General features: G+C 37.7%; 1 protein-coding gene across 4 annotated transcripts in view; it reads left to right on the top strand.

Moving 5' to 3' along the window:
- The window catches only part of cdh22 (cadherin 22), a 487,421-nt gene that overhangs the window by 15,572 nt on the left and 444,349 nt on the right, over window positions 1–27,500 (top strand).

The raw sequence follows: 27,500 nt of genomic DNA, 5'->3' as shown, positions 1-27,500 counted from the left end.
TGTGAATACAGATGTGCACTTTTTGACTAAATTATAGCACTATTGCTACCATTTTACTAGTTAACATACAGTACGCATGAGGAAAAAATAATAAGCTTGACTTGTTTAACCTGATTTCATTATCGATATCAGAGTTTCTGCGTTTTTTCCATTGATCCATGCGTATGGTTCGTGATTTTCCTCATGCTTTATGTTGCTAATAATGTAGAAGTTGAAACTTGAGCAATGTGTTGTCAAGTGAACTTCTGTCTTCATGTGCTTGACTGATCGGTGAACCGAGGCGATCACCTATTGATCAGAATCTAAATCTGCTCAATCAGACTGAAAGTGATTGATTATCGGCGCGATTTACTGGTTTGCTGGATAATTTAGAGCCTCGTCAATAATAATTGTCTAAATGGGCTTCAGTTCTCAACTCGAGCGGCGTGCACACTGAAATATGATGTTTTCCTCTGCATGGACTATTTTATTGCTAGTGCTTTTCAATTTTGTACAATCACTTCAGAGAAATGTGTTGTGTGATAATTACGAACCCATGCGTGACTAAATGTAAATTGAGTTTTTTAGTGCGTAGAACATCTCTAATATTTGGAAACCCACCACAATGACATTATCCTACATGCACAAGAAGGCTTCGCTGTAGTATGTCTTTTGATTATCTGAATTATGTCATGCTTTGGTTGTTGTGTGTGTTTAATGAACCTCATAGTGAATATAAAACAATTTAGATTTAGTCTGTAATTAACTTTCATTACTGGTTAATGCATGCATGCATATTAGGCATGGGTCGGTTTAAGATTCTGAGGGTATGATAACCTTGGATAAAAATAACACGGTTTCACGGTATTGTGATTTCTGCTCTAAAATATATTCTTTTTAAATGTCATATATATATATATATATATATATATATATATATATATATATATATATATATATATATATATATATATATATATAATATTTTAAATATTCTGGTGCAGTAAACATGTCAGGCTAAATAATTCAAATGAATTATTGACTTCTGTTGTCTTTATTAGTTAATTTAAAACGGCATCTTTGAATATCTTTTTTTTTTTTTTTTAAAGAGGTAAAGTTGATTTTTTATTCGGATATTCAGTCATTCTGCTTAATAATATAATTGCAGAAAAGTATTCTTTGCAAATTGGTAAATCATTTTAGCAGCCAATGACTATCAAAGTACAGCCATGTTTACAGTCAATTAGATAGTGTTAATGTTGTTTTGAAGCCATACTTGCATGCTAATTCTGATTAAATATTAAAATTAGCGTGGTAAACAATATAGAGAAAGTTAAATGAACAAATGTGCAAATATAAAACTAACTTTACCTTAATCCTCTACTTTTAGGAATGGTATTACTGAAAATTTTGGCGGTTTAAAAAACCTTGACTATTCCAAACCGCGGTATAACTCTCATTACTGGATAATGCATGCGTATTAGGCATGGGTCAGTATAAGATTCTGACGGCATGATTAGCTTGGATAAAAATATCACGGTATTGTGATTTTTGCTCTAAAATATATTCTTTTCAAATTTCTGGGTAAAAAAACAACACATTTTACCCCTTTGAAAACAATATATTTAATTTCTTAAAATATGAATTTTTTTTGGTGCAGTAAACATGTCAGGCTAAATAATTGAAATTAATTATTGACTTCTGCTGTCTTCATTAGTTTCAAAAACACAGATTTCTTTACAATTTATAACGGCATCTTTGGAGATCTTTTCTGCTGGAGATACTGTTGTCCTAAAAACAAAAATGTAAATAAAAAAATCTTACATCTACCTATAGAGGTAAAGTTGGTTTTATATTCGGATATTCAGTCATTCTGCTTAATAATATAATTGCAGAAAAGTATTCTTTGCAAATTCTAAATTGGGAAATCATTTTAGCAGCCAATGACTATCAAAGTACAGCCATGTTTACAGTCAATTAGATAGAGTTGATGTTGTTTCAAAGCCATACTTGCATGCTAATTATGATTGAATATTCAAATTAGAGTTGTAAACAATGCAGAGAAAGTTAAATGAACGTATGCGCAAATATAAAACCAACTTTACCTCAATCATCTACCTTGGGAACGGTGTTACAGAAAATGTTGGTGGTTTCAAAAACTTTGATTTTTCCGAACTGCGGTATATCTTTCATTACTGGATAATGCATGCATGCATATTAGGCATGGGTCGGTATAAGATTCTGACGACATGATAACCTTGGATAAAAATATCACAGTATTATGAATAATGCTCTAAAATATATTCTTTTTAAATGTCTTGGTAAAAAATAACCCATTTTTCCCCCTTTTGAAAACAACATATTTTAGTTTTTAAAATATTTATAATATTTTTGGAGCAGTAAACATGTCAGGCTAAATAATCATCGTCTTCTGCTGTCTTCATTAGTTTCAAAAACACAGATTTCTTTACAATTTATATCAGCATCTTTGGAGATCTTTTCTGCTAGAGATACTAAAATCAACAACAACAAAAAATAATAATAATTAAAAAAAATAAAAAAATCTTACATCTACCTATAGAGGTAAAGTTGATTTTATATTCGGATATTCAGACATTCTGCTTAATAAAATAAATGCAGAAAAGTATTCTTTGGCTGCTAATATAATTTCCCAATTTAGAATTTGCTAAGACTATCAAAGTACAACCATGTTTACAGTCAATTAGATAGTGTAGATGTTGTTTTGAAGTCATACTTACCTGTACATGCTAATTCTGATTGAATATTCAAATTAGCATGGTAAACGATAAAGGGAAAGTTAAACGAATGAATGTAAAACCGCGGTATACCTTAAAAAAATATAAAATTTGAAAAAAAAATGATATGCAGTAGTGATTTAGGTGTCAACTTGCTTTATTTTTGCTCTCTTTCTTCAGCTGATGCCTTAATTTGTGCCTTCAAAGTGAATGCTATGTTAGGAAACAGCACAATCCACAGACCCACAGTTCCATGCGTTTGTTTGTGCATGCATGCGAACAGCCTAATAACCTTGTTTCCCCTCTGCATGCTCGCACGTTCTCTTTATCTTGTAGTTTCCAGTAAGAGCAAGGCAGCTTTGACCGCGTGGTACTCATCCACGTCGATAAGTCAACACCTCTAAAGGTTTGTCTCTTGAGCGAGCAAAAGCTTTCATGTCTTCCGCGTGTGTGGGAAAAAACTCAGTTTAGCGTGACAGCGATTCCTCTCTCATCGGCGAAGCGGTGGCTGTTTGCCCCTTGTTGTGTGTCGACATGATCTCAGACTAATCCTCCAGCGTCTCGGCTCTGTTCTCACTGATTATTGTCATTTACCCGGCTCCCCATCGGGCCCCTTGGAGCCCGCGATGGAACTCGATATCCAATCAGCGATTTAGATTATCCAATTAGGTGACTGATGTATGTCCAGAGATGCCTTAAAGCATTGCCTCCCACCCCCTGCGGATTATCCGCGGCTAATGAAACCTGAGTTACGTCAGCGCATTCGTGTAATTATCGCATGCATTTTTAATGCGTATCTTTAATTATAAACAGACCACTGCGATTCATCGACGGCGTCTCGCATTGCATTCCCTTAGATTTCCTGTTGACAGTCCACATGATATGTGATAGCATGCTCCATAACGCGCTCCTGTCCTACATGCATGCTGCAAACTCACATAAACTAATGTGTTATAGATTCGTCTTGATTTATGTTTTGTGACTGGCCGCTGTGTCGCCTTCAGGCCCCCAGGACTCAGAGCCCGGACACGCGGCCCTCTTTGATAGATCGTGTGGAAGAAGCGACGTGCCACGGACAACATTGATTACCTTTTACTGAGTCTGAGTATAAACCTTAGCGCAGCGGGACTGCGAGGGTGGGAGAACGTGATGTATGTTGCCTGAGGGGCGGTGGAGATGACAGATATGGGTTACAAATGAGCCAGGTTTTATGACTCCTGGAAGGACGACCATCAGGCCCGTTTAATTGATCTGGGTCTGGCGCTGGAGTTCGGGGAGCGCCTCTGCAGCTTTGCACCTGCTTAAGGTGCCCGTGCCGCAGACCTCAGCTTAAATTATCTGCTGTGTTACGGTCCCACACCTGCTCCACATCCGCTTTATGCCAAAGGAACACGACCCCCCGTGTTTCCGGCTGCGCTGTCTTCCTGACGGACTGTGTGGGCTTTTCACCCAGTTGCCCACCAAACAACGGCTGCTTTCTCACTGTTGTTGTAAAGCGGAGTGGGCGGTGTGTGTGTGTGGTAAAGTTTCACAGCTCAACTCAATAGTTTTGTTAATATTTATCCATATTAAATAGTTAAATATATTCCATCTTAATTGAATCTTTACATATCTGTGTTTGTTAGTTTCTTGAAAGTGGCGTTTGCATGCAGCGCTCGCTGTATTTTTGTTCTTGCTCAGCAAAACGTGTTTCTTTTGAAGCGAGTATTAGACAGAAAAACACATTATTCATTTATTCTTTTTCTTGTCGGCTTAGTCCCTTTATTAATCCGGGGTCGCCACAGTGGAATGAACGGCCAACTTATCCAGCATGTTTTTTACACAGCTGATGCCCTTCCAGCCCCAACCCATCTCTGGGAACACACACACACACACACACACACACACACACACACACACACTCATACACTACGGACAATTTAGCCTGCCCAAGCCACCTGTACCGCATGTCTTTGGACTGTGTGGGGAAACCGCAGCACTCGGAGGAAACCGACGCAAACGCAGAGAGAACACAGAAACACCAACTGAGCCGAGGATCGAACTTGCAACCTTCTTGTTGTGAAGTGACAGCACTACCTACTGCGCTACTGCCAAAAACACATTAGTATACTGTTTGTCCTTTTACATATATTTATGATCTGTGTATTTACAGTCAAGCCCAAAATTAGTCGTACCCCTGGACAATTCTGACTTCATGTTTTTTGTTTAAATGTAAATAAAAGCATTTTTTTTCCTCCCTGCGTTCGCGTGGGTTTCATTCGGGTGCTCCGGTTTCCCCCACAGTCCAAAGACATGCGGTACAGGTGAATTGGGTAGGCTAAATTGTCCGTAGTGTATGAGTGTGTGTGGGAATGTGTGTGTGGATGTTTCCCAGAGATGGGTTGTGGCTGAAGGGCATCAGCTGCGTAAAAACTTGCTGGATAAGTTGGCGGTTCATTCCGCTGTGGCGACCCCAGATTAATAAAGGGACTAAGCCGACAAGAAAATGAATGGAATGAATGAATGAATGAATGAGCAGCTTGTGTCATGATCAGAAACAAATTCTGGTTGAATAAAAGAAACTTTCAGAATCAGAATTAAGTCAGAATTTGCCAGGGGTATGAATAATTTCTGCTTGACTGTAACAAATACATCTAATATATAAAAGCATGCAATTATAAAAATGCAAAATAAACGTGTATACTTCATCTCAGACTCAGATGTTATATTTTAGTGTATGCTTTTATAAGTTAGAAGTAGGCCTACATGCAGAATTCAGTAGACTTTAAGCACATCATAGATTCTGTTTATTTAATTGTGTAAATGTGTGTAAATGTATATTAGTTCAGTTTTTAAAGTAATTACAGTAATATTATTGACTAATGTGAAAATATTCATATAATTTACTTAAAATACAGTTTGTAAAGTCATATTTTCTGTCTTTTACTTGATTTATTATATAAAAGACTTGAATTGTTCTCCAAATAAAGTGGATCTAACTGGATTTGCATTGTAAACATTAAATAAAAGTTAAAAAGGTATTACTTTTTAGTTCACGTGTTAAGGTTTTAGTTATGATACTCTCAAAATCATTCCACGTAAATCCGCAGAAATGAACAAAATTCTGCACAGTAATGGCAAAAAATGTCTGCAGATTCCGTCTGGCCCTACTTAGCTGTTTTATGTTCAATCCACCTAAATTTGTTAAGTTAACTTACTCAATTTAGGCTGAGACTGCATAAATGAATTGTGTGTAACTTGCATTTTTTACAGCACTGTTGCCCCACAGCAAGAAAGTCGCTGTTTTAAGCCTTGGCTTGGTCAGTTGGCATTTCTGTGTGGAGTTTGCATGTTCTCCCCATGTTGGCGTGGGTTTCCTCCGGGTGCTCAGGTTACTCCCACAGTCCAAACACATGCACTATAGGGGAATTGAATGAGCTAAATTGGCCATTGTGTGTGTGTGTGTGTGTGTGTGTGTGTGTGTGTGTGTGTGTATGTGTGTGTGTATGTGTGTGTGTGTGTGTATGTGTGTTTTTCTTAGTACTGGGTTGCGACTGGAAGGGCATCCGCTGTGACATATGCTGGAATGTCACATATGAAAACATATGCTGGAATGGTTGGTGGTTCAATTCGCTGTGTTGACCTCTGCAATAGAGTGAGCCGAAGGAAAATGAATGAATGTGAAAATGAATTCATAGTTCTCATTGGATTTAATTTTATCCACCGGGAATTGATTAAATGATGAAGAGTTAATATTAGAATGTGGCTTTACCTGATGTTTGCTTCGTTTCCTAATACAACATCTCACTGTAAAATATGCAGGGTTTTACACAATTAATGTTGTCCCAACTCAAATTAATTAGGTTAATTGGTTTTGAAAATTTTAAGTGGATTAAACATGAAATGAACTCAAGCATTGTGTTGTTTCACCTATTTTAAATATGTAGTTTGAGCAAGCAGCATGGAAAAAAAATATATTGTATTCATTCATTCATTTTCCTTTAGCTTAGTTCATTATTTATCAGGGGTCGCCACAGCGGAATGAACCCAGTACTGCAACCCAGTACTGGGAAACACCCATACACGCTCATTCACACACACACACACACGCTCATACACTACAGCCAATTTAGTTTATTCAATTCCCCTATAGCGCATGTGATTAGACTGTTGGGGCACCCGGAGGAAACCCGCAGCAAGATGCAAACTCCACACAGAAATCTCAACTGACCCAGCTGGGACCAATAGTATCTGGATGCAGCCTTTATTATGCAAGCTGAGATTGCATCACTCAACGATGCAATGTCAGACACAATGCACTCAAATGGAGCTAGTGATGTCACAGTGAGGGGTAGGGTTAGGGGAGCCCATTAAAAAGCATTGGATGCAGCCTAGAATGCACTGCACCAGGGGCCTCATGTATCAACGCTGCGTATGCACAAAAACTTTGCGTACGCCAGGTTTCACGCTCAGAATCGCTCACGTTTGAATTTACTAACGATGAACTGAACGTGGGAATGTGCGCAGCTCCACGCCAGCTTCTTGGCTGGCGTACGCAGATTTTTTGTGCGTGTCTGTTTTATTTCCATTGGCGACTCCTAGAGGCAGTTGTGTTAAATTGCACTCTACAAAGTGTCTGAGCCTTGCAATGGCAGCTGTATGAGACGGGTTCATCTAGCAGGTATATAAGGTTTCCATACCATACAGTTGACCAGCCAAACATTAAAGCACAATTTGCAGCGATCGCCGGTTTCCCCAATGTAATCAGAGCGATCTACTGCACGCACATTGCTATAAAGACACCATCTGAAGATGAATTTGCATACGTGAATCAGAAACATTTCCATTCAATAAATGTGCAAATAAAATATGATGCACAAACTTATTAATGATTCCTACTCAGTGGCGTAGCGGACGGGCCCGCAGGGCACGCACCGCGGGGGGGCCCCGTGTAATTAGGGGGCCCCGCGTCGTCGCGATTTTCAGTAATTGAAAATCCGGCAACCGCAATAATCAAACGCTTGGGAACAACTGTGGTCGGAACCAAAGTTCACAGGTCTGTGTTCTCTGAACACCTCTCAAGCGGTGGACTACTTCATTCTGATTGCTTGCCGCCAATGTTGCCAACTTAGCAACTTTTTCACTAGATTTAGTGACTTTTCAGACCCCCCTAGCGACAAATCTAGCGACTTTTTTGTGTGTTATTGGAGATTTTTTTTAGACTGTCATTTGTCTATAACTGTACCGTCCCTACTCTTCTCAACGAGCTGCGTGTGATGCCACCGGCCCCTCCCCCGCCTCACAGCACTGACAGGCGGCCCAGTCAGTCCTCGTACAGCAGCCTCTCCCACCTGCAGCCCGAGAGCAGATCACCCCTCTGCGTACCGACGACAAATGATTTAGCACAGGCAGTGTGAAGGTATTTCCCTTGTACAGTCAAACCGATCTACTTCTACTTTATTTTAACAATTTAATTGGACCGTTTTTTCTTTTCTTGTTCACAATCACAGATATTTTAGTGACAGTTTCTGAACTTGTCTGAGTTTATTACATATGAGAGATTACTGGACATTCACTACACACCTATAATGACATACTGTATTCAAACAGCAATAAATTTAGTTAAATAAACATGCATATATAAAGTGTAGTGCAGTTATAAATATCTCTTTAGTAACATAGGCTGTTAAACAAACAGAAACTGTAGAACGTGATGACGTCAGTGATATGCAAATTGACGTATGACGTATCTCCCCCCCACTTCATCAGGGGGCCCCGTCAGCAATCCCTGCAGGGGGGCCTCCGCATTTTGAGCTACGCCACTGTTCCTACTTGTCTTTCTCGTGATAAATAGTTGGCAAAATCTGATATGTAGCGGGGGGTAAAAGAAGAAAGAGTTCATCAGACGCTGGATTCGAACCGAGTTCATGCTCGAACGTGTAAAAACATGTTGACATGCGTCTTACGAGTTGCGCCACTGAGACTGATATGGGTACTGCAACATTTTACACCTATAAACCACACTATTTCATTTTTAATTCACTCAGTGCGATGTTCAGACCCAACTGTGTTAACCGCATCAGCTAAACTCTCCCACTCTATTTTTTTCTTTTGTTGTTAATTCCAGAGAACAAACTTGCAAATAACACCGCTTTTCTCCGGTCTACCTCGGAAAGGAGCACCTACAATTCACATTCTGTTCAAAGTTTCTCTTTTTGCTTGCTTTTGCCTTTGCTTTTTCGTTGGGTTTTGCCAAAGTAGAGTCATTAGCATATTCATACGGGGGAGGAGGCAGGGAGGGGTTTTCCACGCAAGTCTTCGTACATGAGGCCCCAGGTCTGCATCCAGACCCCCCTCGCTGGGACTCTAACCAGCGACCTTCTTGCTGTGAAGTAACAGTGCTAACCTCTGAGCAACCATGCTGCCAAGATATAATATACATGTATGTATCTTTTTTTTGGAGTGCTGGTTGGCTGTTGATCTGTTTGTAAAGCTCATCCAGTTGCACAGTTCTGCGGAGTGACCTCAGCAAACACAGCAAGTGTTTGAGATGCACAGCAAGTTAGAAGGTGCGCAATTGAATCAGAATGGCTGGATTAACATTCAGGAATGTTGATTCGAACAGAAAATGTGCTTTTTTTAAATCTCATGTTTCATTCAATTCACTCTCAGTCTATTATCTGCAGGGCGTTACGCTTTTAAAATAAAGAAGGCTTTATTAGAGGGAACAACGCAGAGTTTTTACCTTGGACTGGCATCGATGGAGAGCAAGCCGAATAAAACGAAGAGCTGTGTGTGTGTGCTTTCAGGTATAACAGTGATTACGTGCGGGTCAAGTGGCTTTGAAAATGCCATTTATTTATTTATTTTGTTGGAGCACCACAACAATAATTCAATAATTACTGTCATTACTCTGTCAGGCTGTATTAATGTTACTCAGAGAGCGCTACTCTCCAGAATGACTCTTTATTCGAGTATGGAGCACTGAAATATGATTTTGGCATGCGATTGAGTCTCAAAAGGATTGTGCATGCTTAATTATTCATGTTTAGCATGCAGTGGCAGAACACATGATTAGACTTCTGCTTTTAGCTTTTAGGAAATATCGTAGGGAAATATTGAGTGCTCATGGTTTTGTTTTTAGGAATGAAATACACACATGAAACCGAGTGTGTGTGTGTGTGTGTGTGGAGGCGCATGTGTGCATTAGCATGTTATGCTGCATAATATATTTTTTCATTTTGTTTTCCAGAACGAATATCTAATTATTCCTAAATTAATTTACTGTACATTTACTTGAGACTATAGGCATGGGCCGGTATAAGATTCTGACGGTATGATAAAAATGTCCTGGATAAAATGTCCAATGCCTTGGATAAAAATGTCACGGTTTCACGGTTTTGCAGTATTGTGATAACTACTTTAAAATATACTCTTTTAAATGTCTGGGTAAAAAACTAAAACATTTTCCCCTTTGAAGCGCAATATATTTTATTTTAAGAAACATTTATAATATTTTGGAACCGTAAACATGTCAGGCTAAACTATTTATTGACTTCTGCTGTCTTTATTGATTTCAAAAACTGATTGAAATTGATTTATTTTACAATTTAAAAAAGCATCTTTGGAGATCTTTTCTGCTGGAGATAGTGTTGTCTTAAAAAAAGTGGAAAAAAATGTACACATACCCACACATACACATTTAAAACTTTGGCTTTTTCAAACTATGGTATATCTTGAAAACAGTTATCATCCCATGCCTACTTGAGACACAACATGAAATATAATAAGGCTTCATTTCTGGGAGAAAAAAAAAATATATATATCTTTCTTTCTTTCTTTCTTTCTTTTTTTCTTTCTTTCTTTCTTTCTTTCTTTCTTTCTTTCTTTCTTTCTTTCTTTCTTTCTTTCTTTCTTTCTTTCTTTCTTTCTTTCTTTCTTTCTTTCTTTATTCTCCTTACTTATTTATTTATTCTGTTTATTTATTTATTTTGTTTATTTATTTATTCTCTGTTTATTTATTTATTTATGCATTTATTTATTATCTTTATTTATTTAATTGCTTATTTTTAATAAATACATAAATAAATAAACAAATAAATAAATTTATTTATTTATTGGCTTTATTTATTTATTTATTTATTTATTCTCTTTATTTATTTATTTATTTATTTATTTATTTATTTATTTATTTATTTATTTATTTATTCTCTTTATTTTCTCTATTAATTAATTTGTTTATTGATTTATTTATGCATTTAAATATTCTCTTTATTTATTTATTTATTTATTTATTCATTCATTCATTCTCTTTATTTATTTATTTTTTATTTATGTATTTAATTATAATCTTTATTTATTTATTTATTTGTTTGTTTGTTTGTTTGTTTGTTTATTTATTCTCTTATTTATTTATTTATGCATTTATTTATCCTTTTCTTTTCCAGAAATCAAGGCTTAAAGGTGCATTAGGTGATTTGCCAAAATGCTATTCGTTAGCATAATATCTTTGAAAAAAACAGTCCCTCCCCTGCTGTCCAAAGCCACGCCTCCTGAAATCATGAATGCGGACTGTGAAGATGACAGCAGACAACCCACTAGATCGTGCCATTCACAAGTTAGAAAACTTTACAGTACTTTATAATACTACAATTCTGAAAAAAAAGACTATTATATCGAGCACATTTTCAGTTGTGTAGCAGCAGAGCTTGTCATAATGTGCAATATTTCATACATACAAGGATCGCTGGTCTCACTCTCTCACAGGCTTTGTCCTAAAGCGACTATTGTATGCTTGGTGATAGTTTGCTGATTGTTGCAATTATCTAATCATGTGGCAATACGATTGCATGCATACCAATATTTTCCTGACACCACAATTTGCAATAATACATTTCTTTAAATATCACGACAACATTTTTTGGAGCCAATCATCACAAAGAGACGCGAAAAAGTGAAATCTGTCAGTTTTGACTGACAGGAGATTGATAAAAATAAACTAATATGAAAGTGACTCGCTCTTCGCAGTTTCAGTGTGCGCTTTAATGTTTTTTTTTCTTCCGCATTGGTCATCCAGTAGGATGTTACCATGGTAATTTAGCTTGGCTGGATGAGTTGGCATTTGTCAGAGGAGACGCAGTAAATGCATGTCTCACACACACGCACTTCTATTATGAGCTGCATCAGACATGAAGAAGGAGAGCTGCTCTGCTTTGTTGCTCCGTCAATGGTCCGTTCATCGCCTGCAGTGCTTCACACACACAAACAATATATATATATATAAATAAGCATATTAACAATAATTAATTTTCACGCCGTTAAGTGGAAAGCAGTAGATTTTGGATGGTAATTAACCAGCACTAAACAGGCTGTGTATAATTGCTTTCCAGTCCCAGAGGATATTTGTGTTGCTCAAAGGTGAATCTTCATGCAACTTCTGTTTCAAATGCGCCTCTTAAAGGGACAGTTCACACAAAAGTGAACATTCAGTCATCATGTATTCATCAATCAGTTTTAGCCAGAAACATGTTTAGGTTTCTTTATTCTGTTGAACGCAAAAGAAGATATTTAGAAAAATGCTGAAAAATAGTAACCATTGACTTCTATAGTATTTGTCTGTTTTTCAATACCAAGTGAAGAGTTCAGATGCAAAATCCTCTAAATCCATCAGACCTCTTTTCTTGTGTATGAGCATTTTCTATCAGGCCCCTCTGCTTTAGTTCAGAAGATTCATTTTATATGTAATGATAAGGTTACTAGCTGGTAAATATATATATATATATATATATATATATATATATATATATATATATATATATATATATATATATATATATATATATATATATATATATTATTATTATTATTATTATTATTATTATTATATATTTATTATAAGATTTTTTTTTTTTTTCAAAAATGTCCCTTTAGACAATTTTTAACATATGCAAATTCATCTTCAGATGGTGTCTTTATAGCAATGTGCTTGCAGTAGATAGCTCAGATTACATTGGGAAAACCGGCGACCGCTGCAAATTGCGCTTTAATGTTTGGCTGGTCAACTGTATGGTTTGGAAACCTTATATACCTGCTAGATCAGGGGTCAGCAACCCGCGGCTCTAGAGCCGCATGCGGCTCTTTAGCGCTGCCCTTGTGGCTCCCTGAAGCTTTTTCAAAAATGTTCAAAAAGATGGGGAAGGTTAGTATATATTTTTGTTTTAATATGATTTCTATAGGAGGACAAACATTTTTAACGTTTTCAAATGCTGTGAAAGTGTGTAGAATTAATATTTAATTTCAACATTTCAGTCAACGAAGATTTGTGTCATAGCCTGCGACACAGGTTTCTTTCAGCAGGGAGGGATGCCAGGCAGGTGACTGTTGTAAACAATTCGGGAGATAATAAAGCATGGAAAACCGTTCACAGATGGTGACCAACCACTTGATTTCAGTGGCTATTTAATCATGAAGGCTCATTATGTATTTGTAGCCAACTTAGTCATTTTCATAGTAGGCTAATATAGCTAATATATATACACATACAGCATGTGTTTCCTTCATTATAAGGCTTATATAAGGCTTTACATTTTTGCGGCTCCAAACATATTTGTTTTTTGGTCCAATATGGCTCTTTCAACATTTTGGGTTGCCGACCCCTGTGCTAGATGAACCCGTCTCATACAGCTGCCATTGCACGGCTCAAAGACACTTTGTAGAGAGCAATTTAACACAACTGCCTCTAGGAGTCGCCAATGGAAATAAAACAGACATGCACAAAAAATCTGCGTACGCCAGCCATGATGTTGGCGTGGAGCTGTGCACATTCTGACGTTCATTCCATCATAAGTAAATTCAAACGTGAGCGATTCTGAGCGTGAAACCTGGCGAACGCAAAGTTTTTGTGCGTACGCAGCGTTGATACATGAGGCCCCTGAGCTTCACAAGTTTACACTTGTCGTCACCTGTCGTGTGTCCTCGACAAAAGGGGCAGAGCACATCTTGGAATTTTATCTGTGCTTGGCAATATGTGAACTTTAAATTGGAACAGCACAACGTTGATGGTTGATGACGTTTCACGAGGACGCAAGTACAGACCAGAACTCATATTGAGAAACAGCCTTCGTTTTTTTTTTTCTGTGGAAATCATTTGTTTATTCATTTTCTTGTCGGCTTAGTCCCTTTATTAATGCAGGGTCGCCACAGCGGAATGAACCACCAACTTATCCAGCACGTTTTTACGCAGCGGGTGCCCTTCCAGCCGCAACCCATCTTTGGGAAACATCCACACACACACTCATACACTATGGACAATTTAGCCTACCCAATTCACCTGTACCGCATGTCTTTGGACTGTGGGGGGAAACCGGAGCACCCTGAGGAAACCCACGCAAACGCAGGGAAAACATGCAAACTCCACACAGAAACGCCGACTGAGCCGAGGTTCAAACCAGCGACCTTCTTGCTGTGAGTCGACAGCACTATGTACTGCGCCACTACGTCGCCTCTGTGGAAATCAATACAGGTTAAAAAAAATTGTGTTCAGCAGAAGAAATAAACCTTTAAAGAGCCTATATTATGGGTTTTTGAAAATGCCCTTCCATGTAGTGTGTAACACACCTCTAAGTGAAGGGAAATATCCAGCTAAGGCATAAATCTGTATGTGTACAGTGTTTAAAATTGTTGATACATCTATAAGAGTCGACTCATAGTGCTTCAAACGAGTTGCATTTATAACGAGTCATTAGGTGTTTCGCCATGACGTACTAACGAAACCAAGTTATTCACGTGCACGCGCAAACCCGGGAGATTTCAAACCTGCGGCCCCGCCCTCTGACACAGAAACCCACACACACACCCATAAACATGCCGGTCGATTGAAGTCACACTGCAGATGGATATTATTGAGTCTCTACTCAAAGATGAAACCTCAGCATAAGCCCAGCTTTAAGCAGTTGGAAACTTCTGGAAACTACATGCTACAAAGAATACTTCGTTTGTTAAAGGAAGGATCAGTAAAGACTGGACATGTCAGGACATGGATAAGTTTCTTCCTCCAGTTCTCAAGTGTAAGTACGTGCGATTAAAGTTGTTGCCTCGTTGACTTTAGCTTGCAAATGTATTTAGTTGTGATTTATTACTTGTAACCGTGTGTACTGTCTCAGGTTTACTCACTATATTCTCATATTGCATTTTGCGTGTATACACTCTAACTACGTCTATATTGTTGATTAGCTGCTGGGCATTTCACTCTGTCTGTCGCAAAAGGCAGTTAGTGTCGACCAATCGCGACAGACTGTCATCGGTCCAATCAGCGCAGATTAGCTTCGCGCTAAGGAGGGGTTTGGGAACAAATGAATCACTGGACGATTCATACGGGAGTCCGCTGGGATAATTAGGTAAAAATAAATGCAGATTATAAGACCATGAAAGTGTTGACCCTATTTCATGTATAATATGGGCTCTTTAAAATGAATTGAGACAATGAGTACATTTTAGGTTGAACTACCCCTCTAAATTGATTCACATGAAATAATATATGCTAGTGCATGGTAAATCTTGGCAGATTTTAAAGAGTTCATATTGAGATTTCTTTGCATGTTGTTTGGCATCTTGGTAAATCAGAGCACAGTTTCAAACACTAAAGATCTTTTCTAAAGCTCTAGACAGGATACATGTGAGATTTCTGGGCTCTTGTTCACAGACAATCCTCTGAGAATCCTGAGATTTCAACAAAAGCCTCTTCATTTAATCTCAGCGCTGTCTAGGAAATATGTCAAGTCAAGTCAAATTTATTTCAGAGCTCATTTCCCAATACCCACTGCTTCAAAGCTGCTTTACACAAAACCATGATGCTAATGTTTATAACGTTCTTGTGCGTTATACTGTAGCACTGGAGCTTGAGGATGGTGTAGCATACTGTATATTATTTAAAGTTTATCATGTTATCAAAACTTGCCTGTTGACTTAGAATGGTGAAGAAACTCATAGACTGCCATTATAAAGGTCTCCGATTGAAAACTTTGTTGCATCATCAACTGTCAGCCGGCCAATTTAGTTTATTCAATTCCCCTGTAGTGCATGTGTTTGGACTGTTAGGGAAACCAGAGCACCCGGAGGAAACCCACGCCAACACTAGGAGAACATGCAAACTCCACACAGAAATGCCAACTGGTCCAGCCAGTACTCGAACCAGCTATCTTCTTGCTCTGAGGCCACAGTGCTAACCACTAAGCCACCATGCCGCCCGCTTTACTTAGAATCAAAACAAATAAAATTTTCTAATAAGTTATTTTAAGCAATCACTATTTTTTGGTAAACAAACAAACAAACAAACAAACAAACAAACAAACAAACAAACAACAAGCCCTTTAAATTTATTGTAATCTGCATAAAATGTTATCAGACTTTTGTAGAATAAAACAATCTTTACATGAATCCATACCTAAAATCAGAATGTCCAAAAAAAGCGGTCTTGATCTGTATCTGTATGCGCAGTTGAAGTAAGAATTGTTCGCACCCTTTTAATATCTATTCTTTTTTTTAAAATATATTTCCCAAATGATGTTTAACAGAGTTAAGAAATTTTCACAGTATGTCTGATAATATTTTTTCTTCTTTGGAGAAAATCTTATTTGTTTTATTTCGGCTAGAATAAAAACAGTTATTAATTTAATAATTCAGGGGGGCTAATAATTCTGACTTCAGCCATACATTCAAAGAATATTTATTATGTTAAATAAATGTCATTTTTTTATTATTTTAATTTTTTTTTTTAATTAAAAAAATTCACAGTGTTTCCTATTATTAAACATAATATATAATACATTAAACATATATAATTATATAAACATAAATTGGTCAATATTATTAGGCCCATTTATTTTATTACAATCATTTAACCCTTTGATTGCCCCTCTACCAAACAGTTGACCATGTTTTTTTATTTTTTTTTATTTAAATAATGCTTTACACACTGCATTGCTGGTTTACAAAAAAAAAAAAGTTAAATAAAAATCTGAAACATTTAATGGCATACTTCAAAAATAAAGGTGATTTAGTATTCAAAAATGTTTCATTTTGAATATTTTTTAAAATAAATTGGTCTTACACTTTTATTTTCAGATTTTTTTTATAGTATATTAAGCCTGGTACTTTTACCATAAACCAACGTATCAACCATTCGGTAGAGGCTGATATTTTCGATATTATGGGATGTGTTAAATTACGAGTGTGTTAACTGGAATGGGCGAACCTGAGAATTGACAGAGAGAGAGGGAACGAGCGACTGAGATAAAGAGAGAGAGAGAGAGCGCACACACACACACACACACAAGCAAAACAAACAGGCATATATATGACTGTAACAGTTACCAACATTATTGATTTGAATATGTGTGTGGCAGAACAGTATATAACTAAAATTAATGTAAAGAAATGATTATAATTGACATGTCATCAACGGGATTCGAACTCAAGTCATAAGGTTCTGCACAAGTATCAATCGACCGATCTAACTGAGCTACTCCACAGGCTGGGGTCGGTTTTGATAACTTTATCAGTCAACATATGCCGTGCTTTGATTGTTTCCATGCACTTGCGTTTACATGTTTCTACACACTCTCACGCTGATATTTCCTCAGAATAGCTCTGATATGTTTTATTGCAGTTGGTCAAACCATGATTTATATAGTTGTAGACTCGTGGTGACCTGTGTCTGCAAAGTCACACACAAGCTGATATTTCCCGGTGTGTGGTACATTCCGGGTCACTCCCAGTGTGTGGTACATTCCCTTTCCGTAAGGATTCTGTAATTGTAAATTTGTTTCGTCCTTGGTAAAAGGTTTTTTCCTATGTAATTGTGTCTGATGATAGGGAAAAATGTTTTTCGAAATGTAAATTTGTCTCGAGATTTGTAAAAGTGTTTCACACTTTGTAATGTTGTTTTGCACTTCCCGGCCTCCGTAGCATCTTGCAAAACAGCTAGTAAAATAGCATAGATATATACATTAGATGTCGCCTACCCTGTTATTGTCTATTGGAAGGAATGCGTCAATAGAGCCGCCATGTTGGTACAGGGTAGCGCTCCATTGAAATGAATGCGGGACCAAGGTACAGTGGAGGACTGTGGCCATCCAAAGCCAGAGATATACACATATACACATATATCTATGATCGGGAGTGTTCCTGGATGTTAGTATGCCATTTTTTTTTTTATTACGAAAATTATAATTTTACATCACTTTTCTACATTGATGGATCAGTGACCGCACGGGCATTGCTGACAAATAGCTTGTGTTTGTGTGTATGGAAATGTACTATTCACCCTGCCTGTTTAATTTGATCGGATCAGTGTGCTGAAACACAGCTCCTCTCGTGCTTTCACTTCTCATACTGACAGAGGGAGCGATTCGTTTGTGAATGAATCTCCGTTATGAACGACTCGATCACTAGCTGACAATAAAACTTAATAAAATTTATTTTGCGTTGTTTGCTGATTTTATTCAACAAAACTAGCATAAGCCGAGTGTTTAATGCGAGTTAGAGTTACTTTGACTTATAGTGAATGCAGTAACTGCATTATCATTAATAACGCTACTGATTAGCACAAAAGTTCAGAACATACAGAAACGTAAAAAACGTAATATTACCTATGAAATGTTCTGCCTTTGTGCTTTGTTTTCTTTGTTTGCTTGTTACTACACCCGTAGACAGCGCTAAAGTCCCGCATCTTCACGTAATAACACTGTCTTGAGTAGTGCGGTTGAATGACATTTGTCCTGGGAGCACTGTACCAATGTGGCGGCGCTATTGACGCATGCTCAGGGTCCCTATGCGATAGCTAGTGTATCAATGGTAAAATAGTATGTGATCAACATGGCAAAAATAAAATTAATTGGTAATTAAAATTATAATGTTTAAAAATGCATTGAAAAAAAATATCTCTGTTAAAACAACAATTGGGAAATATCTGAAATGTAATTAAAATCTCACTAATAGTTTTAAGCTAGTCAACAACTGTACACTGTAAAAAGTGATTATTTACTTTGAACGTGAGTAAACCCGTTGGCTTAAAAGCCTTAAGTTGATTTCACTTCAAGTCAGTAAACCGTTGACTTAACTTTTAAAATTATGCACATAGTTTGATTACATAATAATTCTAAGGCAAAGAGTTTAGTGTATGGGTGTTTCCCAGTACTGGGTTGCATCTGGAAGGGCATCCGTTGCATGAAACATATGCTGGATAAGTTGGCGGTCCATTCCACTGTGGCTACCCCTGACGAATAAAGGGACTAAGCTGAAAAGAAAATGAATGAATGTATGAGTTTACTCTCTCATTTTAAGTACAGTCAATTAATCGTTCTTACAGTATATAGATAGATTCTCTCTCAGCTGGTGGTTCTGTTTGCTGTTAAACTCTTCCCCACATCATTATGTGCTGATTTTGAAGCACTGCAGAGTGCTGTGGTCTGGTTTCCTCTGTGGTCACTGTGGGCTGGAGCGGGTCAGCTGTAGCTGCAGGCGTTTCTCTGATAATCCAAAGACTCTACTGGAGTTGCATGTGTTACTGCGTTCCCCGTCCAGGACTTGCTGCTCGCTGTAACTCTCTGAAAAATGATCAAGCTTTACACACGCAGATTCAGTCGTATTCAGGCCCACTGAAAGCATCAACTCCCAACTGAATAGGGTATATGCAGAAGGACTTTTAATTTGCAGTAACTCAGTTTAAGCGATTCCGTTGAACTGTATGCCATTACAAAATTATAAATAAATGCATCCAGACATTTGAAAGAAGTAAACAAATAAAAATATTAAAAATAAAAAATTATTATAAAGACATTTTAAATAAATAAATGCATCCAGACATTTGAAAGAAGTAAACAAATAAAAATATTTAAAATAAAAAAAACATTATAAATAAATAGACATTTAAAATAAATAAGTAAATAAATACTTAAATACTTAAATAAATAAATAAATAAATAAATAAATAAATAAATAAATAAATAAATAAATAAATAAATAAATAAATGCAGACATTTGAAATAAGTAAACAAATAAAAATATTAAAAATAACAAAAACATTATAAATAAATAAAGACATTTAAAATAAATAAATAAATAAATACTTATGAATAAATAAATAAATAAATAAATAAATAAATAAATAAATGCAGACATTTGAAATAAGTAAACAAATAAAAATATATAAAAAACATTGTAATAAAAGACAGTTTAAATAAATAAATAAATACAGACATTTTAAATAAGAAAACAAATAAAAGCATTTAAAAAGCCATTTTAAATAAAATTAAATCATAATAATATTTAGAACTGTTAGACATTAAACTTAAAAACCCACAAGAATCTGACTTGCAAAATAATTTAAATTATGAATTCGACATATTTTATTAAATAAAAAACTATCAATGGAAAATGTGATTAGGAGGAGTGAAAAAAAATTTAATTGTAAGATGCAAAACCTTAAAATCAAAAAAAAAAAAAAATATCCGATTTCTGTAAAAAAATCTAAAATCTGCAACTTTAATTCTATAGAAAATTACATTTCTGGGAAGTAAAACTCAGTATTGCACATAAAAAATAGATTTGGAGGAGTAAAACAAACAAAAAAATAAGGAAATACATTTTGAGATGGTGATACAGTGTGGTCGGTGGTTAGCACTGTCGCTTCACAGCAAGAAAGTTGCTGGTTTGAGTCCTGGCTGGGTCAGTTAGCATTTCTGTGTGGAGTTAGCATGTTCTCCCCGTGTTCGCGTGTGTTTCCTCCGGGTGCTCACGTATCTCCCACAAGTCCAAACACATGCGCTATAGGTAAATTTAATAAATGAAATTGGTCATAGTGTATGAGTGTGGACCACTGCATAAAACAAAGGTTGGATAAGTTGGCGGTTCATTCCGCTGTGGCTACTCCTGATTAGTAAAGACACTAAGCCAAAGGAAAATAAATGAATAAATGTAAATGGTGAGATGTAAAACTCGTGAATGTGAAACCTACACAAAAATGTGCATTCTGTAAGAGATTCTGTATTCTGAATATTTAATCCTTTAATCAAAATTGCACACAAAAATCAGGTTTTGAGGTGTAAAAATGAAGTAAAACCCCAAAAACACACACACACACAAAAAATCTGATCAGAGTTGTGATATGAGCAAGTCAAAATTATGAGCTCTAAGCATAACACAGTCTGAATTGTGAGATATGAGCTTGCAGTCGTGAGAAAGAGCAAAAGAAAAATAAATGTGAATGATATGATTGTTTTTGTTGAGTTATTGGTCGTTGTTCACCTCTATATTTCCTGAGCATGTCGTTATTACTGAAGTCATTCATATTTGATTATGGCTATTGTGGACGGATGGTGGATTTCCAATCTCTGCCAATGTGTGTTGACTTTGGTGGAGCCGCTGTTTCTACATCAGTTTTGATCAGATCCACTGACGGGCCTTTCTGGACCCCAACGTTTCGGCCAGTCGATGACCCCTCGACCAGCTGCTCTTCACACACACATAAAACTGGCTTCATTCGGCCGCTGGAGTGTGAAATAATGACTGTATTACTCACTATATGAGTCAGCCTCTCAATTTGAGCCAGGACTTTTTGCACCCAAAACTAGACCTGAATAATGGTGAGGAAGACACGTACACTGCTGGGCAAAACAGAAAACAAAATTGAGTCTGTAAAAAATAAATAAAATAACTTGTTGAATTTTATATTATATACTTTTGGTCCGTTTAAAAGCGTTTTTTGGGAAAACAATTTAAAAGATAAATAGTAGACATTACTTAAATAAAAGCATACCTATACATGTACCTACATATGTGCATAAATATCTGATACTAACTTGGTTTATTTACTTATTTTTATTGGTTTATTTTAGATATTTTTATTTATAAGACTATGACGGTTGTACTTTGCATTTCTTAAAAATACTTAACTTTTTTCTCAATACAGCATGCATAAATGAATTTAACATTAAATTATTTATCATGAGAATTAAGCTAAATATTCACCTTGATGGTGTATTAGTAAGAAAAAATGCATTTATTAGTTAATTACAGAAATAATTTTCATGAATGATTTAATATTAATTTAACATTGATTTAATATTTATTTACTGTTGAATATATGGTTAAAAATAAACATCTTTCTAACTAAGCTAACCAACCAGCCAGCCAACCTAAAGAAATGCATTTATTAATAAAAACTGAATCAGAATAAAGAGGCAAATTTCAAAATTCCACAAAAAAACTGAAAGATTACAAGATTTAAAATTCTGCACAAAAAGTTGAAACTGGAAGATTTTAAACCCAGAATTGCACAAAATAAGCAACTAACCAACCAACCCAAACAGACCTAACCAACCACACTAACCAAACCAAACCAACCCTGGTCAATCCAACAAACCAACCAACCCAACCCAAGCAACCTAACCAACTCACCCAACCAACCCGAACAGACCTAACCAACAACATCAACCACACCAACCAAAACTACCCTACTCAGCCCAACCAATTCTTCCCAACCCAACCAACTTAACCAAATCAATCAATCAACCAACCTACCTAACCAACAACATCAACCCAACCAACCAATTCCTCCCAACCCAACCAAACTCAACCCAACCAACTTAACCTATAAAACATACCCTAGTCAACCCAACCAACCGAACCAACCAACCTGACTGACTAAAGACTGAACCAATGTAACCAACCAACTTGTACATACCTAACCCACTACATCAACTACACTAACCAAATCACACCAACCAAAGTGAAAGTAACCCTAACCAATCAACGCAATCCAAGCAAACTAACCAACTTACCCAACCATCTCGAACAGACCTAACCAACAACATCAATCAACCCAACCAATCCTTCCCGACCCCAACCAACTCAACCAACCTACCTAACCAACAACATCAACCACACCAACCAAAGCTACCCAAGTCAACCAACCAACCAATTTCTCCCAACCAACTTAACCAACCTACCCAACCAACCCGAACAGACCTAACAAACCACATCAACCAAACCACACCAACCAACCAACCTACCCAAACAACCCAAAAGACTGAACCAACCAACCACACCCAATCCAACCAACTTAATCAACCAATCCAAGACTGAACCAACCCAACCAACCAACCTTTCCAGCCAACCTGAACAAACCTAACCAACAACATCAACCAACCCAACCAATCCTTCCCAACCCAACCAACTTAACCAACCTACCCAACCAACCTGAACAGACCTAACCAACAACGTCAACTTAACCAACCAACCCAAACAGACCTAACAAACCACACCAACCAACCAACCAACCAACCAACCTACCCAAACAACCCAAAATACTGAACCAACCAACCACACCCAATCCAACCAACTTAATCAACCAATCCAAGACTGAACCAACCTAACCAACCAACTTTTCCAGCCAACCTGAACAGACCTAACCAACAACATCAACCAACCCAACCAATCCTTCCCAACCCAACCAACTTAACCAACCTACCCAACCAACCCGAACAAACCTAACCAACAACATCAACCAACCCAACCAATCCTTCCCAACCCAACCAACCCGAACAGACCTAACAAACCACACCAACCAACCAACCAACCTACCCAAACAACCCAAAAGACTGAACCAACCAACCACACCCAATCCAACCAACTTAATCAACCAATCCAAGACTGAACCAACCTAACCAACCAACCAACCAACCAACCATTCCAGCCAACCTGAACAGACCTAACCAACAACATCAACCAACCCAACCAATCCTTCCCAACCCAACCAACTTAACCAACCTACCCAACCAACCCGAACAGACCTAACAAACCACACAAACCAACCAACCAACTAACCAACCAACCAACCAACCAACCCAAAAGACTGAACCAACCACACCCAATCCAACCAACTTAATCAACCAATCTAAGACTGAACCAACCTAACCAACCAACCATTCCAGCCAACCTGAACAGACCTAACCAACAACATCAACCAACCCAACCAATCCTTCCCAAGCTAACCAACTTACCCAACCTTTCCAGCCAACCTGAACAGACCTAACCAACCACACCAACCAAACCGCAACAACCAACCAAACGACTGTATTAAATACAGACATAATGACTTTCATTAATTAATATTTACTTGTATTTATTACTATTATTTATTTATTGTACATGTTAAACTTAACCACTTAACCTAACTAAACTTAAAGTGGTCCAAGCACCATACAGCACACGAACTACATACAGGTGATTACTAAAATCAACACCCAGTGAATGTATGTTTCATAATAAATGACCCATTTCCCTTATAAAATGACATGTGAGCAGCAGTGATTGCTGTTGCATGTTGTTTTGATCAGTCTCTCTCTGACATTCACCCATCTATACACTGTTCCTGCAGAAAAACACAGCATCTGGTGACATTATTGCAGATATATCGAGGCTTTCCATGCCACGTTGAGCGCTGACTGGAGGACGGCAGTGTTTCAGTGACAGTGTGCAGTTTATCTCTGACAGTGTGTGTGTGTGTGTGTGTGTGTGTGTGTGTGTGTGTGTGTGATAGACTAGCAGAATGAAGGTGGCATAAAAGAAAGATAGAGAAAGAGCGCGTTTTCCTGCTGTCAGATGGTGTGACTCCAGTGGGCTGATGGTCTGCAGCTCAGGTAAAGTTAAAAGCTCAAATAATTCCGGCAAAACTGCTCTGCAATGGAAGAAAGCACTGCTGATAGGAACCAAAAATGCACAGATCTCTTTGATATGACAGCTGACTCTCTGAAATGTGTCTGTGTTATCTATGGAAGCTTAATGCTGCTATGGAATAAAAATAAAAGATGATTGCTATTTCTTTTTTATCTTGCCTTTTTGACTTTCTCACAATGCTGCGGTTATATCGCACTGTTCTGACTTTTTGTTGTTGCAGAGATCAAAATTGAGATATCTATAGTGTACCGGTTGCAAGATTCAATCTTATAAATGCGAGATGTTGTAAAATATGAATCTAAGATAACCTAAAATAGTTTTTTACATGTATTATGGTGTCGTTTTATGAGGAGTTCTGTTTAGAGGGGAGAAACTGTGAAACTCAATGTCAATATTGTGAGGCTGAATTGTAAAGGCTTAGATGTGAAACTATAACTCTGCAAAACTTACTTTTGTAAGAGAATTTACACTCAGTCAGGAAAAAAAATCAGAATTGAAATGTAAAAATGTTAAAAAAAGGAAACAACAGCTAAAATATTTGATCTAAAACTGAAATATTACGAGAAATAAAACTCTGAACTCTAGTAAAACATAAATAAACACAAAAAATAAGTTAATAATAATAATTAATAACAATTCCTTACATTTATATAGCACTTTTCTGGACACTCAAAGCGCCTCCTCATCCACCACCAGTGTGCAGCATCTGGATGACACGACGGCAGCCATTTTTAGCCAGACCGCACACCACACACCAGCTGATTGGTGGAGAGGAGACCGTGTGATGAAGCCAATTATGATATGGGGAGGGTTAGGAGGCCATGATGGATTGAGGCCAGGGGGCAAATTTGACCTGGATGCCGAGGTTAAACCCCTACATTTTTTCGAAGGACATCCTGGGATTTTTAATGACCACAGAGACTCAGGACCTCGGTTTAACGTCTCATCAGAAACACGGCGCTCACTGAGCAGTATAGAGTCCCCGTCGCTATACTGGGGCATTTGGACCCACACAGTTTGCAGGGTGGGTGCCCGCTGCTGGCCTCACAAACACCACTTCCGGCAGCAACCTAGCTTTCCCATGTGGTCTCCAATCCAGGTACTGAACGGGCACAGCCCTGCTTAGCTTCAGTGGGTGACTATGTGAGAGTTGTAGAGAGCTAGCTGTTCAACTCATTAGCTGTTCCTGATGACAAACTATTGTGAAGTCAAATAATTCTTCTGTGTAAGAAATTGAACATTATTTACCCTATTTAATCTGGTCAAACAGTTCTCAGCATCAAAAGTGGCAGGACTACAAACGTACTATACATTTGCTAATAATTTTGTAAAATTGTTCAGTTTCGTATACATGGACTGATCGTTTCACTTAAGAAGGCCTTAGTGTGTCACCAGGAGCCATGGCTTTTGATTTGAATTTGTTTATACAGTGGGGAAAATAAGTATTGTAAGGGTGTCCACAGGGTGTTAAAAAGTATTAGAAGTTGATAAATTAACTATGAGAAAATTAAGGCCCTTAAAAGTTATTAAAAAGTCTTAATCGCAGATACTAGAACCTGCCTTTATGCATGCGCGACATTGTAAATTGTATGTGTAATGGAGGCCAGCTAGTAAGTGCTGTGCAGGTAAACCTCACTCCTCTGACATCTAAAGGTGCTCTAGCAGCAGACGCTAGAGGCCATGGTCTTTATCCTCCTTAGTAGAGCAATCGACTCCCATGCGGAAGGTCGCCGGTTCGATACCAGCTCGGAGCGGGTTGGGTTGTGTAGGACTGGCAGGGTATTATTGGTGCCGTGACCCGGATGGAAGTGAGGTTTAGGGGGTGAGTGTAACGGAGGCCAACTAGTAAGTGCTGTGCAGGTAAACCTCACTCCTCTGACTTCTAAAGGTGCTCTAGCGACAGTTGCTTGAGCCCATCTTTAGCCTTCTTGGTAGAGCAACCGACTCCCTTGCGGAAGGTCGCCGGTTCGATACCAGCTCGCAGCGGATTGGGTTGTGTAGGACTGGCGGGGTTATATTGGTGCCGCGACCTGGATGGAAGTGAGGTTGAGGGGGTGAGCGTAACAGAGGCCAACTAGTAAGTGCTGTGCAGGTAAACCTCACTTCTTGGTAGAGCAACCGACTCCCATGCGGAAGGTCGCCGGTTTGATACCAGCTCGGAGCGGGTTGGGTGGTGTAGGACCGGTGGGGTTATGTTGGTGCCGTGACCCGGATGGAAGCGAGGTTTAGGGGGGTGAGTGTAACGAAGGCCAGTTAGATAGTACTGTCAAGGTAAGCCTCACTCCTCTGACTTCTAAAGGTGCTCTAGCGACAGACGCTAGAGGCCATGGTCTTTATCCTCCTTTGTAGAGCAACCGACTCCCATGCGGAAGGTCGCCAGCTTGTGTTCCCAGCTCGGAGCGGGTTGGGTGGTGTAGGACCATCAGTGTTACATATGGCAAGTGTAAACACATGAATTGCATATGTGTCACAATTAAAACGACATGTATACGGACAGGCAAAAAAATCAGATATAGGCAACAAATCGGAATTGGGCATCAAGACCTGGAAGTGTAAACGGGGCCTTATTTAAACCTATTTCTCCCGCTGTATGTGTTTATTTTTTTCTAAAAAGCCTGTCGCCATTCACTGCCATTATATTGATCAGCAATTCAGCTCAAAATCTCGTAATATTCTACTGAAGAAAAAAAAAGTCTTAGATAAGCTGTGGATGAGTAAATTATCAAGACATTTTCATTTTTTGTGTGAGCTATCCCTTTAAAATCAGTCATAATATACTGTACTACTATACATGCACACTGAGAAACGCTCCCTATATAAACGTGCTGCTTTTCCATGAGTCTCTGCACTTTTGTTGACAAGAAAATGAGTGTGAGCACAAAAGATTGTTCACGTGGAGTAATGTGCATGCAGCGGCGCAGGTATAGAGTGCTTTATGAGTGCATATAGATGTGTGTGCGTTATAAAAGCGCATGCAGATGGATGTTCAGCCTGTTATTATGTGCTGCTGATTTTATAAATGCCGCTTTGCATTGTATGTTGCTGATATAA

Source organism: Danio rerio, chromosome 6, assembly GCF_052040795.2.
Source record: "Danio rerio strain M-AB ecotype USA chromosome 6, GRCz13ab, whole genome shotgun sequence".
Taxonomy (NCBI): Eukaryota; Metazoa; Chordata; class Actinopteri; order Cypriniformes; family Danionidae; genus Danio; species Danio rerio.
The sequence above is the reverse complement of the archived record's forward strand: the minus strand, read 5'-3'. Positions and strand labels throughout refer to the sequence as shown.